This window comes from Calidris pugnax, unplaced genomic scaffold (assembly GCF_001431845.1).
Source record: "Calidris pugnax isolate Ruff unplaced genomic scaffold, ASM143184v1 scaffold273, whole genome shotgun sequence".
In the NCBI taxonomy this organism is placed as follows: domain Eukaryota; kingdom Metazoa; phylum Chordata; class Aves; order Charadriiformes; family Scolopacidae; genus Calidris; species Calidris pugnax.
The window spans coordinates 7,773,925-7,787,982 of NW_015094508.1; positions in this window are offsets into that span (position 1 = coordinate 7,773,925).

Consider the following 14,058-nt stretch of genomic DNA (forward strand, 5'->3'; position numbering starts at 1 on the left):
TATACCCATGAACTGACATATCTCCCCTCGTACTCTGCAAGCTTTCCCTGTGATGCCTTCAGCTCTGGTCATTTGCCACTTCCAGTCAATTTCTGTGCCTTCTCTGGGGCCGTTACTAAAAGACATATTGCAGGCAACTACCATCCTCTGGGTGCTAAGAGAATTTTTTAGCATAGCTGTGGGCCTTTTCACACATTTCACTTCAGTGCCCGAGAGCATTCCCATTTATTTGACTAGAACAGACAGTTTGAGTTGCCTGCCTTGGTCTTTGTTGTATGTGAGGGCAGAACTGGGTGCTGTCAATGGCTGATGGTCCCCAAACTCTTTAAATTATTAATAGAAAACAATAATTGAATCAGTAATTAAATATATTAGAGTGTGTCCCTGTTCTGTTACTATTCTCTTTCCATTAGGGAAGGGTTTTCAAATGTCTTCAGTGTTAGCCTATTTTTTCCCCCCCTGATGTCCATGAAATTCCCAGCCCATAAATATGTAGCATCTACAAAAATGCGTTTTACTTTATATTAAGTGTAGCCTGATATCTCAAGAGTGATAAATAGTGGATATGTGTAGCTAAAAATCAATCTGACATGCTTCAGTCCAATTTCTGGCCATTTATCAAAAGAAGTCTGGCTTGCTGAGGGAGGATGATCCTGGAGAGTACGCATACATGTGAGCTTGCTGTCCCTTGGTCCCTCCACAGAACCAGACTCTACAGTGTTTTGCCTCTATGCCTGCGGGAATGAGAAATGTACTAAGTGTGAGCAGAAAGCGTTTCTGGAAGAGGGATTGCTAAATGGCTGTGATTTGTCTGCTGTTTCTCACAAGCTCCAATACTTGCATATGTACCATATGACTGCTATAACCTAAATAGAGTCATTCCATCACTTCCCTCTTAAAGGAGGGATTGTTCTTTAAACTACCACTTTCTTTGATGGTGGATTATATTCATTTCAGCCAATAATTTTTATTGCACTACTTTAGCTATAAAAAGCATATAACGTAAAACCTTGACCAGGGCATTAAAAGTTGAGCTACCAATAATTTAGTGACAGAGATCTCCCCAGTGTCATTCTGTTATGCTACAAAGACTTCTTTGCATCAGAGATTCATATCATAACAGCTTATGTTTGTTCATTCATTTTTTTTCAACATTTCCACCCTGTGTATATGAGGAACATTTGACAGGTTACCAGCTAAATGATGACTTTTAGCAGCTTGGGTCAGTCAGGACACTGACTTCATTCAACTGCTGACCAGTCATTTCTTCTACAACGTGAAAACTGTTCTTGTTCTTGCTATTGTCTTTGCACAATTGACTTCCTGACGTCTGTTACATCCCTCCTTAAACATTTACTAAGCTATATTCCCCTGGTCCCATATGCACTACTTACAAATACATTGGTTACTTCATCACCAGAAAAATTCCCCCCTCTCCCCAAGCAAGCAAATGGTCCCTGGAGAATATGATATAAACTGAGTTAATTTGATGTTTACAGCTGTTGCAAGGTATTTCACAGGTACTGCATTGTTGCATCCCTTCTGTTAAAACCGAAGCAGTGTGTGAAATTTTCCACATCAATTTCAACCCCTTTCCGGATTTTCCGGTGTACATGAGGGTATGGGCAGCATTTCTGGCAATTCTTTATTCCTCACTGCAGCCTGAGCAGCAGCTGAGATCTGGTTTAATCTTGGGATCTCTAACCTGAACTGGCATGATGACTGAGAGCCAGTGAGCTCCATAGGAAGCTTATGAAATGCTATTTGCCAGGCTCAAAACTGAGTGGTTTCATCCTGGAACTGCTGAGGATTATCCATTACATACTCCAAGGCTTCTTGCATTTTACCTATTAATGGATTCCTAATCACATGTGGCTGAAAGAAAAATTTAGATACCTGTCTGGAGTACCATCACATGCTGGCTCATTCTGACCACTGCTTGTGCACAGATATTTAAAGAGCATTCTCACCTACCCATGTTTTAAGACTGTGTGCTCTAGTAATTCCCTCTTGTGCCCATATCACCATTTAATGTGTTGATCTGATTTAGAGATTTGACAGATTTATCTGCTTCCCTGAGGCAGAAACACTGCTGAAAGGAGTAAAGGGTACTGACCTCTGTCCTAAGGCAAACATGCAGCTGTGATTTCTTTCAGCAGCACTGAAGAATGTAAATGCCTGCCACTTTCAACATTTTTTCGAGTATTTTGCTGAATCAGGAGTTATCTCTAAGCATACTAATAGCTTCACTGAGGTCCCTGGAATGACTAGAAGTTAAAGGATGTGCCTTACTACTGTAATTGTGAGGTTTAACTCTACACAAAAAGATTTGCCAAAAGTAGAACATTTACCACTCCACTTTAATATGCACCTTATCTCTTTGTGATGAGAACTGGTATAACTTTTGCTACTTCTTTGCACTTTTTCATAGCTATTAGCTGACTTCTGAATGGAATTCTCAAAATTTAGATTGCCTTCTTGCAGCTAAGATATATTTAAAAATTAGTCAGACTGGCAGTTTCTGATTTGCCAGCTAAAATACATTTAAGTACAATTTCATTTAATTTCAAAAGATGGAGTTTTTTCTTCTTCCAGCTTGTTACCTAACAAATTCCACCAGCCCTGTTTCTTTCCTGCAAATAAAATATATTTTATCTTTCTAAATATATACATTGATCTAATTTACAGTTTGTGTTTGAAATCTTGCCTGACTCTGGCTAGGAGATCTGCTCACATATGTATCTCATGCAGAACTTTCACCTAGTGAAAGTGGAAGGAAACTTTGATTTTTGGTGGAACCAGGATTTTATTTGCAAGGTTTATATTCTTATTCATGAGATTTCTTTTCTTTTCATGATTCTAAGCTCTTTTTTGTTTTCTTTTTCTTACTTTTCCAGATAGTTCATGTCAAGTGTTCAAAACAGTGGCATCTACATTTTCACGTGCATTTGTGTGCTGGCAATTGTTTGACAGATGATGTCTTTGCAGAAAAAATAGCTCAAAGTTGTGGGCCTGGGCAACAAATAAGACATTTAGTCTTAGCTATAGAAGCTATGATGGCAGAGCTGGCAGGGCTTGCTACATTATTCTTTGTACATTTTAAACTGCTGAATGCTTCCTGCGAGTTAAACCATCAGTGCAGAACACCATTGTCATTGATAGTGACTTGTATATTACGTGGGGACAGTCTTTTTTTAGGAAAAGAAACGGCAATGACAGAACTTTAATCCGGGTCAGTGGTCTTCAAAGTGGGGTGTGCACACCCCAGGGGATACACAAGACAATCTGTTGGGGTGTGGGAGGAAAAGATTTTTTGTACCACTAATAAATAAAATAAAAGAATATTTTAAAATGCCTTTATTTAATCTTAATCTTGCCCTTTTAAAATTTGTATCTTTATGTGCATTTTATAACATGCATAATTTATTAGTACAGTAGTGCATGTATATAAATTGATACATAAATAAACAAACATCTACTGGGAGTGTGCTATCAAAGTGACTATCAAAAAGTTTTAACACATAATTCTAAATTGATGGCAGAGTAGTATGCAGATGATCATTCAGCTGATATTGCTTTTACTTATTTCAATTCTAAACTAATGGGGTTCTAATTGAATGAAAAAGCTTCAACCATTATAGTGGTACAGAGTGAAGAAATAGTATCCTTTCAACAGCAAACTTTACAGCCCCCCTTCTTTCCCCAGTTCAACTACATTAAAAACATGGAATAATGGAATATTATTTTTCATCAGCCATAACTTTTAACCTACACTTGGTGATGGAGTGCAAGGGAAACCAGTGTTAATTTTTGCCTGTGCTCATGTGACAGAGGATATTCTATTTCATATGTCACTAACATCTTTGAATCTTACTAGGTTCTCAGTTTTTGTCATAATTTCTGGCTACTGATAATTACATTTTGATTTAACTCTCCTGATTTACAGCAGCTGGGGAACCAAACCCACATCTCTTAATAATGGCATTTATTTTAACCACATTTTCCACTGTTCTTAATCCAGGAAGTTTCTTTAGACTTTTTCATTTACATACTGATTATTAATTTCTATCTGCACTCATGATTAATAATATGGCCAATGCTATTACCTACTGAAAAGGCTTGAAGTCTATTTCTCTATCTAAGCATCAGAAAGATGAGGAGAGCAAGAGGAACTGAACATTACGCAGAAGTAGGAGTTTGCTCCAAACTATATATGCATTGAGCAAGGTAGTTCAAGGAGAGAGAAGACCTATTTATCTAACTAGTTACTGATAACGGTTGTCTGAAAAATGAGACTAGAAGTAGTAACTAAATTAGTTTCACAGGTGAAAATCTCACATTTGCTGAAGTTAAATGTGAAAAAGGAAAACTTTACAGACTCTCTTCTCCTGGGACAATGTTTCCAAGAGACACAACAAGCACTACAATTTTGAGAAGAGCTTTGAGAACTAGAAAAGTTTCCCTATCATGTTAAAAGACTGGATAAATTCCGTTCAGACAGAAGCTTATTAGAAAGCTATATAAAAGCTAGATAAAATAAGGATATAGAAGGTGTTTCAGGCTTTTCTCAATACACAAATAGAAGGCTCTCTAATAAAAATGTAAAAAAACATTTATAATCCTTTAAGCAACATATAATTAAACTATTCAACTCACTGCCAAATGTGAAACAAGGGCCAAGAGCAAATTATGCTTTCTTTTTGAACCTGACATTTTAATGACCTAATTACATTAGGGTAAAAACGTATGTAAAGAGATATGAATAGATTTTCCCTTGTTTTTGAACATGCATTAATCATTAACTGTGTGGGACTGCACAATCTTTCATTAATTTCTCCAGCAGTTATATTGTGCAAAATTGTCCAGTGGGAGTTTATGCCTCCCTCTGAAAATCCAGTTTGTGGCCACTGATGTGTAAAGATGCATCACTTTTCTCAATGAGTGAAGCTTTTCCCAGCTGCAGGTTGCACTGAGTCTGCATGGTCTTCAGAATAAAAGGGACGAGGCCAAAGCTCCCTCTGAGCTATCCTGACAAAGCCCCTTGGACGTCAGTAGTTTCAATCCAATCAACTTGACTTGTGTAGAGCAATAGAAAAAAATGTACTTAAGTATTCAAAAGAGCCAGACACAGTGCCCTGATCCCATAAGACTTAAAAGGCAGGATTTCTGGTGACAGAAATGAAGGACAGGCATTTCCCCATCTTTGAACATTATGTATTTACCTACCTCTTAGCAAAGGGTCAGACAGAAGCCCTCTCAGAAGATGTAGCCACAGTTTAAAATATGAATCCCTAAATGAACATCTAGGATTTGATCTGTGTAAGGAATAGAATGGGTAATTATTTTTTCCTGTGATCCTCTGTTGTGCCGTGTAAAGCCAGATAGATTATTAACTTGAATGATACTGCAGACACAAAGAGTCATAAATACCATCTTCCTCAGCCCTAGTCTCTCTCATTGTCTTGTAATAATCAAATACAAGCAAATTTATCCCCGTGATGACAATGTTACTCTGACATCAAGATAAACAAAAACAAATATGTGCATTTATGCAGAAAACAATTTACTCCCTTTTTTGTTTGAAAAGCCTTAGCCAGCATACTAAAGCCTTTTTTGTTTGAAAAGCCTTAGCCAGACTTACTAAAGTCCTGCAGAAACAGAAATGGAGAATAAGCAAAATGCAACTGAATTCAAGGACAATATCATAATATTGATTTCTTACTAAAAATGGGATGTGATGCAGAAGAGAACTGATACAAAGTGAACAGATACATGAAGTATATGTATGGCTACAGTGTTAATTCTCATGGAACTGTCTTTAGAAAAATAACTTTATTCGGTTAGTGAATAAACTATGCTGTCTCTTGGTTCACATGATCAAAGTGTTGGATGGGGGAAAGGAGAATGTACCACAGGTATTCAGACAGGGAAGAAGAAAGGTTTTTGTCATACTCCTTTTTCTTCTGAAGGAAACCGACAGAAACAGTTAACAACTGGCAATTTATCCTCCCCTCTGGACAAGTGAAAAGAAGGAAATTAATTGCTCCTCTCAGAGGCATAATTCTATGCTTCTTTACAGTAATGCAATTATATATTGCACCAGAATACAGGTCAAAGAAAGGTTATGTAGCCTTTCATGACTAACATAAAATGTGTCTTACCAAGAAAAACTGAAGGGATACATGATGTACCTGCTACTTAAAACACATTGTGACTTTTGTATGAGTAGTCATGAAGATAAAGTTATTGGAGAGAATGGAGAGGAAGGATTTGGTTTATTAGAAATTTCTTAATACCTTAAGAATTCTTGAGAATAATGCTCTCAGATTTTGTTTTGTAGTGGTAAAGATGTTGGTGCTACAATGCTGAGTTTTTGGATATAAGTAGTTGGAAACAGCATCTAACACAAGGAGTAAGGGCTAGCTTTGCAGCTAAGTTCATTACTGTAATGTACCTGTTGGCAAAATTTTGATCCTCACTAGTTTTAGCAGGACACTGTGCATGACAATTACACTTTACAGCCTCTGTGGTCATAATGTGCCATTTAGGTAGTTTTGAGGGCCTCAAAATCTGATGACATCTAATGAAATGAGATTAAAAATGAGGAACTGATAACTAGGTGATCACAGGCCAAAAACCCCACCCTTTTTTACTTATTTTGAACCTAATTGAGTAATAGCAGCAACTGCTAAGAGGGAGTTCAGATGACCATTGCAACTAGAAAGGGAATGTTGAATGTCTGTGGCAGATGTGAGGAAGCTCTTGAGAGAACAGAATTTTTGTCTAGCACTTAGGAGCTTATAAAAAGTGATTAATGGAATAGGAGACCAGAGAAGAAAAAAAACAGTGGGAAAGAACTAATGGAATCAAGGAATAGCACCAGCACCCAAGAAATAACGCACACACCCAAACCCCCATATACTCTTACAGTGATGTTTAAGATCTGATCAAATCTCACAACTGTAGCTTCATTAGCTTTGCTTCTTTGTAGCAGACAAAGTCTGTTCGGCTTATCTGGACAGTAAACTCACCCATTAGGTTATATAATGTACTACTCTCTGTGCTTCTGAGCGCTGCAGTTAGCCAAAATCTCTATTCTTCCTCCTTGATTGTTTTCCCTGACCTCCTTTAGGAATCATCTGGTGAGTGCACTGAAAGTGAGGTGGGGGGCAGTGGCCTGCACTACTCATCTGTATCCTGGACTTTTCCGATGGTCTATTTTCCGCTGGTGACTTCCCTGGTCAACTTAAGAGAGCCCACACTGTTGCGATGGTGAATATCCAGAATTGTTCATTTCCTGGCAACACCAAGCTCATATCTAAGCTCTAGTTGGGTTCACAGACTGTGACCTCTGTCCAGCAGGTTTATTTTGACCTGGCAAACATACATACAAACATAACCAAGAGCAGGTAGTGGTGATGCCTCCCATCACCTTATGCCCCAAACCTCAGGATTTTTTAAATCTATTTTTTATTTTATTTTTATTTTTATTTTATATTTATTTTTTTTTTTTTTATAATTTTTATTTTATATTTAAATCTATTTTAAATCTATTCAAAAATAGATGGCAATGGAGGGTTCTAGCTCTGCTGACGGAATTAAGTATCTGAAATACTTTGGTGACACTCTTCTCCTTAGCATTTGCTATTGCAAGGATTAAGAGGCTGTGTGCTCAATGTGCCACCTTTTGTGGATCTGGGTTTTGGGGATCTCTGAACTCCATTTGTTACATAGTAATTCTGGTTGATTAACTCAATCAGAACCCTGCTAGTTAGTAAGGCGTTTAAGAGTTAATGAGCAGCAACAGTGAGTGAACCCCTATAAATTGACACCAAGTATGAGATGCTGCTCAGAGGGGTGTTTGTTTCTGCCTTAATACCCCCCACTTGGCCATATAGTCATGCCTTAAGCACTAGCATTTGTGCATGGTACAGTGACTGTGCTAGGAAAACGGATAACAAAAATGAGGGGGTTTGCAACTGAGTATCACAAGAGCATATTTACTTCCAGCAGAAAAACAAGACAACCTTCCTCCATGAACAAAGTCCCAGGTTCCTGGGAAGACGTGGTGGTTTAGTACTGTGCTAACAGTTCCTGGATGTATTTAAGAGAGAGGTAGATGTAGTGCTTAATGATGTGATTTAGTGAGGTTTTTTGTCAGTGTTAGGTTGATGGTTGGACTCCATAATCTGAAAGGTCCATTCCAACCTAGACAATTCTATGATTCTGTGATTTTATGATTCTAATGCCCTAGGTAAAAGAGATAAATCGATAAGGAAAGACAATATCCTCTTGGCCTTTGTCAAGGTCACTCAAAAAGTGGAGTCTGAGAGCCTCTATGGCTAGATGTGGCTCGTCTCTGTGTAGATAAAATAAATTGTTTTTCATTTAAAAGGATAAAGTCAGTCTGCAAAGACAAGACCTTCCTAAAATTTAATGTCTACACATCAGCCCTGCTTTTTCCAAATTGTATTTTTTAAATAATAGTATTATATTCATTTTAATGTAAGGAAATTAAAATTAAATCATAATAACATCTTTTAAAAAGTGCACTTGGATTAATATACTCTTGAACTGCAGTCAATACTGTTGAGGTCCAGTCAGTGTGCATCAAATAGGAGAGTCTAGCTGCTGTCTTTAGTGATTAAGGAGACAATGATGCTATGTGATTTACTTTTAATCTCTTGTTTAGTATTGAAGTTCTGACGATGAGAGCAGAGGAAGTCATCAGTTGCTGCACCTGCAACTCAGTTGTAAGATTCAAACACCTTATTTTGGAAAATATTGATAAACTCATTTAGATAGGCCTGATATTTAGAATTAAGGCCTGTAGAACTTCAGCTAGAGAAACTAAATTTTTTCATAACTTACTGTTATTCAAGAATAATTTGTGTCTTACTTTGTCTCCTCCAAAGTGAAATCATAGATGTATAGAAAAGCATTAAAAATGGCCCTTTTAATGAAAATGTGCAAATCTCCTTAAGTTAAATTTCATGTGAAAGTCTTTTAATGCTGATTGTATAAAATTCCTTCTCATGTAGAAGCTGGTCCATTTTTTCAGAGGGGCAGGGTGGGAAGGGAGAACAAAACAAAAATAGTTTGAATATGTCCACTAAAAAGTATCCACAAATAAAGTAAATAATAACAGGAAAAATAAAAATGCTGGCAAAACTTAGAATACATTGGCAGTCCTTGTTTAAATGATCATGCAAGTATTGTTTAATACCTGGAATAATTGCCTAAGACTACTGGTATCTGGTATGTGTTGTCAGCAATGCTTTAAGTCAGTTGTGTATTTTGCTATAAGATGAATGTAAATGTTAAATGCATAGATGGAATAAAATTAATTAGCTACAAGAAAAAGCCTGATTTAACCAAGAAGCTGCTAAGTGCTACTCAGCAACTTTAGAATTGTATAGTGGATGTTATTAAGATGATTTATTTTGCAAACTCCAGTTGAGAAAAAATTACTTGTGAGCTAGCATTTTTAATTAAATTACAAATATCGGATTATATTTTTTAAGAAACCGTATCACTATATCTTGGATTCTTGGGACTGCATTGCACCGCATGATTCTTAACCAGCTACAAAATCCTTCTTTACAGAGACCAGCTCCTAACGCACCAGCTCTGTGTATTGCTTTCTCTTGCCTCTGAGACGGGAGATAAAAACCTCAGGGTAGCTGGAACGTTGCTTTGTTCTCCACAGCTTGATTGGAGCCAACAAAGTAGATTTTTCCCAGAGTTTCTCTGGGATCAAATCCATGCTTAGCAGCTTAAGTAGCAAGAAAATGCACAAATGGTTAAGAGACAATCTTCCAGCTCTTTTTCCATCACAGCTGCACTGCGTACAAAAAGGGCAACAATCAAAATGTAGCCTGAAGTCGAGTTTTCCTAGAATGTCAAAATTCTGAGAAGTTCCCACAAACTTATGAAAACTTATGTTTGAACAAATATGCTTGAAAGTCTCTTTCCTTCACAGAGGAATAATATTAAAGTAAACATTTTTCAAAAATAATCTTAAATTTCTAGACTTGCATAAAGAGCTGCCCTATGGTTTTGACAGCAGGCATTGCCACTAACAGCTTAACTTCAATGAAGCTGCTTGAACGTACATAACATTTATCCATTTTGGATGAAATGTTTACCTACTCTCCTATTACTTCTAAGGCTGTGAGGTGGAATGAATTATCCCCTTTTCCGGGTTATGCTGAGTTATGCTGTAATTTTAGTTAATACTTTAAACTCTTGGCAGAGAAAAGCAGAAGTAGCAAATAAAAACTTGTGTACCTAACTAATTCGTTTCTGGCCTTAATAAAAATGATGAACAGGAGAGTTACAGTAAGGCAGCTGAATGGAATGAGAATAGGGCCTAGTCAGCTCACCATTCTGGGTGAGCTCACCGTGTCTGGGATGAGAGTAGCAGCAGGAACCATGGTTAATAACATGGGAAACATAACAGACAGGACTCCAGCATTCTGAGATGGTGGTTATTCCTGCTTCTTCCAGATTATTCCTCTGAGTTATTAGTAACCCAGGTTATTGATCTGGTTCTAACTATGCAATCAAGAGGGAACAGAGATCTGACTGGGTCCAGTGCAGAGCCACCAGAGGCTGAATTAGGAGCATGTGAACACAACTGTAGACCTGTTCAAGTCATGGAGCAGCACTGCTGCTTTGGCATGACTGGTACCAGAGCTAGCAGGTCTTTCCAAGCCTGACCTTGGGTGTCACCACCCTGTCTTTGCAGAACAGGGAGTGTTAAGGAGCAGGCTGAAAGACATCTCAGTACCTTGGCAGGACCCAGCTCAGCCCTGAAGTTGCATGCTGTGCTGATGCTGTTACCTCTGTTAGACTCGAGCTGGCTCTTGCAGAGCTACTGGAATGTCTCAGTGGCTGCACAGCTCCTAGTGGCCCACAGCTAGCCAGCTCTGAGCTGGCTGGACAGCATGGAGAACTACCTAGCCCACCTCCATGCCCCAAAAAGGGAAAAATACTAAGATGGCACAAAAGTAAGTCAGAAGTTGGAAATTTAGGCTTCATTATTGTGTTATTGCACTGAATTTGTAGTGTATTGATTATGATCAGACTAATTGTAGGATTCAAGAGGGATTTTTTTCCCCTCTTCACGTATATGAGTTGGATGTGCCAGGCTTCACAAACTGGCCATAGGACACAGGGAGCAGTTCTGCTTCTCATACTGAAAGTTACTTAGGTTCCTAGTTTGTTCATCTTATCCATAAAGTCCACAAATCCAAAGATTGCCAAATTTGGACTCATTTTGATCCAGAGCAGTTTGGCTGAGAGCTACACAGCTACAACACTAGCAATAGCCTTAAACTTTTCTGTCCCCTTCTTACAGCTTTTGTTCTCTTACAGCATAGAGCTTAAATTTGTTAACGTACCATGAAATATTTTGTGCTTTATGAAAGGTGGGAACAGATATCCTGAAGTGGATCTCATAGTGAAATGTATATGCTTGTGTGAAAGAAATGGGTTTCAATGATACAGTCACTTTGGCCATGAAATTCTTGTTTGCTTTTCTGTATTTTAAAGTTGCAGCTGTTTTTCAGAAAGTGTCAAACAGTGTGGAGTAGTGCTAATTCCTGTTGGCTGTATTTCCAAGATGCCTAGCAAGAAAATTCAAGAAGGCTCTAGTTGGTAGGTTGTCTCCTGGCATATCTTTTCTTCCACCTGTTTGGAATTTTTCTCACAGAAAACTGCACATAGTGGATCAGTTTCAGTGAACTGAAATTGTTAATTTCATTATCTCCCTGGTAAGGCCCATTCATTTTGAAACCATTACTGCAATATAGTTTCTTGAACAGCATTAAGTGCTGTATTTAATCCTGGCAAATAGCAAAAAAACCCAAGACCCAATTCTTTTTCAAACCAAAGTGTAATATGCAGCCACATGAAAAAAATGCTGCAATCAAATTGTAGCCTTTCAGTTTTACTTTGGCAAATAGATAATGCAGTAATAATCTGAGAGCATTAAGAATACATAGCTCTCCTTTTTTTTTTTTTTTTTTTTTTTTTTTTTTTTAAATATATGGAATTAAATTGCTCGGGAAAGCATCTTCTGCCACAGTTGTTAATGTTTTTTCTTTTCATACTTACCAATGAACCTCTTGCTTGCTGCAGCTGTGTCATAACTGAATAACATTAATATTTTAATTGTGACTTTTAAGGTTGTGCGGTGTTAAGGTTTCATTTACTCTCAAGTCAGCTTAAATTTTATGAGACTATGGCTTTCCTTAAAGAATTTCCCTAGATGCTTTATCTAAAGACATGAGCACATGATTTAATTGCTTGAAAGTTTAACTGGGGTTTTGCTGTTTAACGGCTTAGTAGGATTAGAGACACTATCACATCAAAAGAGCGAGTTTTCCCTTCGTCTACATCTTCCACCTCCTACTCCCTCGGCTTCCTCCATGGCTGCCTAAATTGCTTCTCAATTTAATTTAGAGAGAAAAGACTTTCAGTCTCTAAACAAAAAATAAATTTAAAAAGTAAAGCCGATTTAAAATATTTCAATTGAAAAGGGATCCTGTCGACTTTTCCCCACTGACATTTCTTGGCAAAAAGTGTTTGGGATTGACTCTTCTGTACCGTGTCAGTGCAAAACACCCCTGGAAACAGTTTCCGCAAGAGCCCTTCCTGGACTCCTAAAACCCGCATTCTCCATGGTTTTGAAACGCTAATTTCAGGCTAATCTAATTAGGCTAATGACTTGCCCACCACCATGCAAGAAAGCTGGGACAATCTCTTTGAGATTTTCCTGCCTCCCAGACGGGCACTTTCTTCGTTGCACCATGCTGGCTCTAAACAGCACGAAGCACAAACTTTGATTTCACTGAAGGGAAAGGGTCTCTAAATAGACAGCTGCTTGGAAGCCAACCGTGCCGTGCGTTTGGGGAGAAACTAAAAAGAAAATGGGTTTTGGTAGTGACGGAACAAAGCGTTCTTAAATACCGATTATGTTTTGTTTTGTCTGTGCCTCAACAGTGTAAGCCTTAATTCAATAGGGCACAGAGCGTGTAAATGTTAGTGCTATCGGTTAGCAGAATGGGCACGCAGGGGTGCAGCTTTGCTCCGCTTATCCAGCGCATCTCTGCGCCTTGGTCGTTTATAGCAAACATGGCAAATCTAGAGGAGGAGAAATGTAGCCTGGTCCCCTCGTAAAGAAGAACCGGCCGAAAGCTGTCCCAATGTCGTGAAGTTGTGAGCTCAGCCTTATTTTTAAGTGCTGACTGAGAGGAGATGAGGGAACCTGAGCGTGTGCAAGCCAGGCTCTGTGATCCTCATCTGAAGTTTGATTAAGTTAGAATCTGGCAGCTCTTCCTGTGAAGCTATTACTTATTTGGCTTTCTGCGGTTTTTGAGCTTGCATGGCACTATTACAAAGCAAAGTGAAACATCTTATATCGTTAAAAACACTGAGCCGCAAGACAGTAGAAAGCCTGCCACAGAAGTTATGTCAGAGGACGTTCTTTTACCATTCACCAACAGCTAGAGTTAAGCCTGTCAATACCACTTTTTTAAAAAAAACCAAACCCTTATTTTATTTTTCTTTAAGTGACAGATGTCTGGCAGGTTTGTGATCGTTTGTTCTATTTGCTGGATTTTAACTGATTTGCTTGTGATGTGTCTACTTGACACTCTTTTTTATTCAAGATTGTTCCCAGAGATATTTTTCTAATTTCACTTTCAGGCTCAGCCTTTTCCCTTCTTATTGGGAGAAATCGTAACGCTTTTTTCTTTTTTTTTTCTTTTTTTTTCTTTTTGTTGTTGTTGCTCTTTTTGTTGTCTTGAGAGGACAGTTATTTCAACAGCGCGTTGCACCGTGACTTCCGTCTCGGGAGAGCCGGGGGGGCAACGCTGTTTTTCGGGGAACTGGACGGGGGGGGGGAACCGCGGACCGGCGCGGAGACCCCGACGGCAGCGACGGCCCTCCCCGCGGCAGGAGGCTGCGGGGGGGTGTGGGGGGGCATGAATCATCACGAATGGATCTACAGCCCCCGAGGGAGAGCCCTGCCAGCACCGGGCTGTGCAGCAA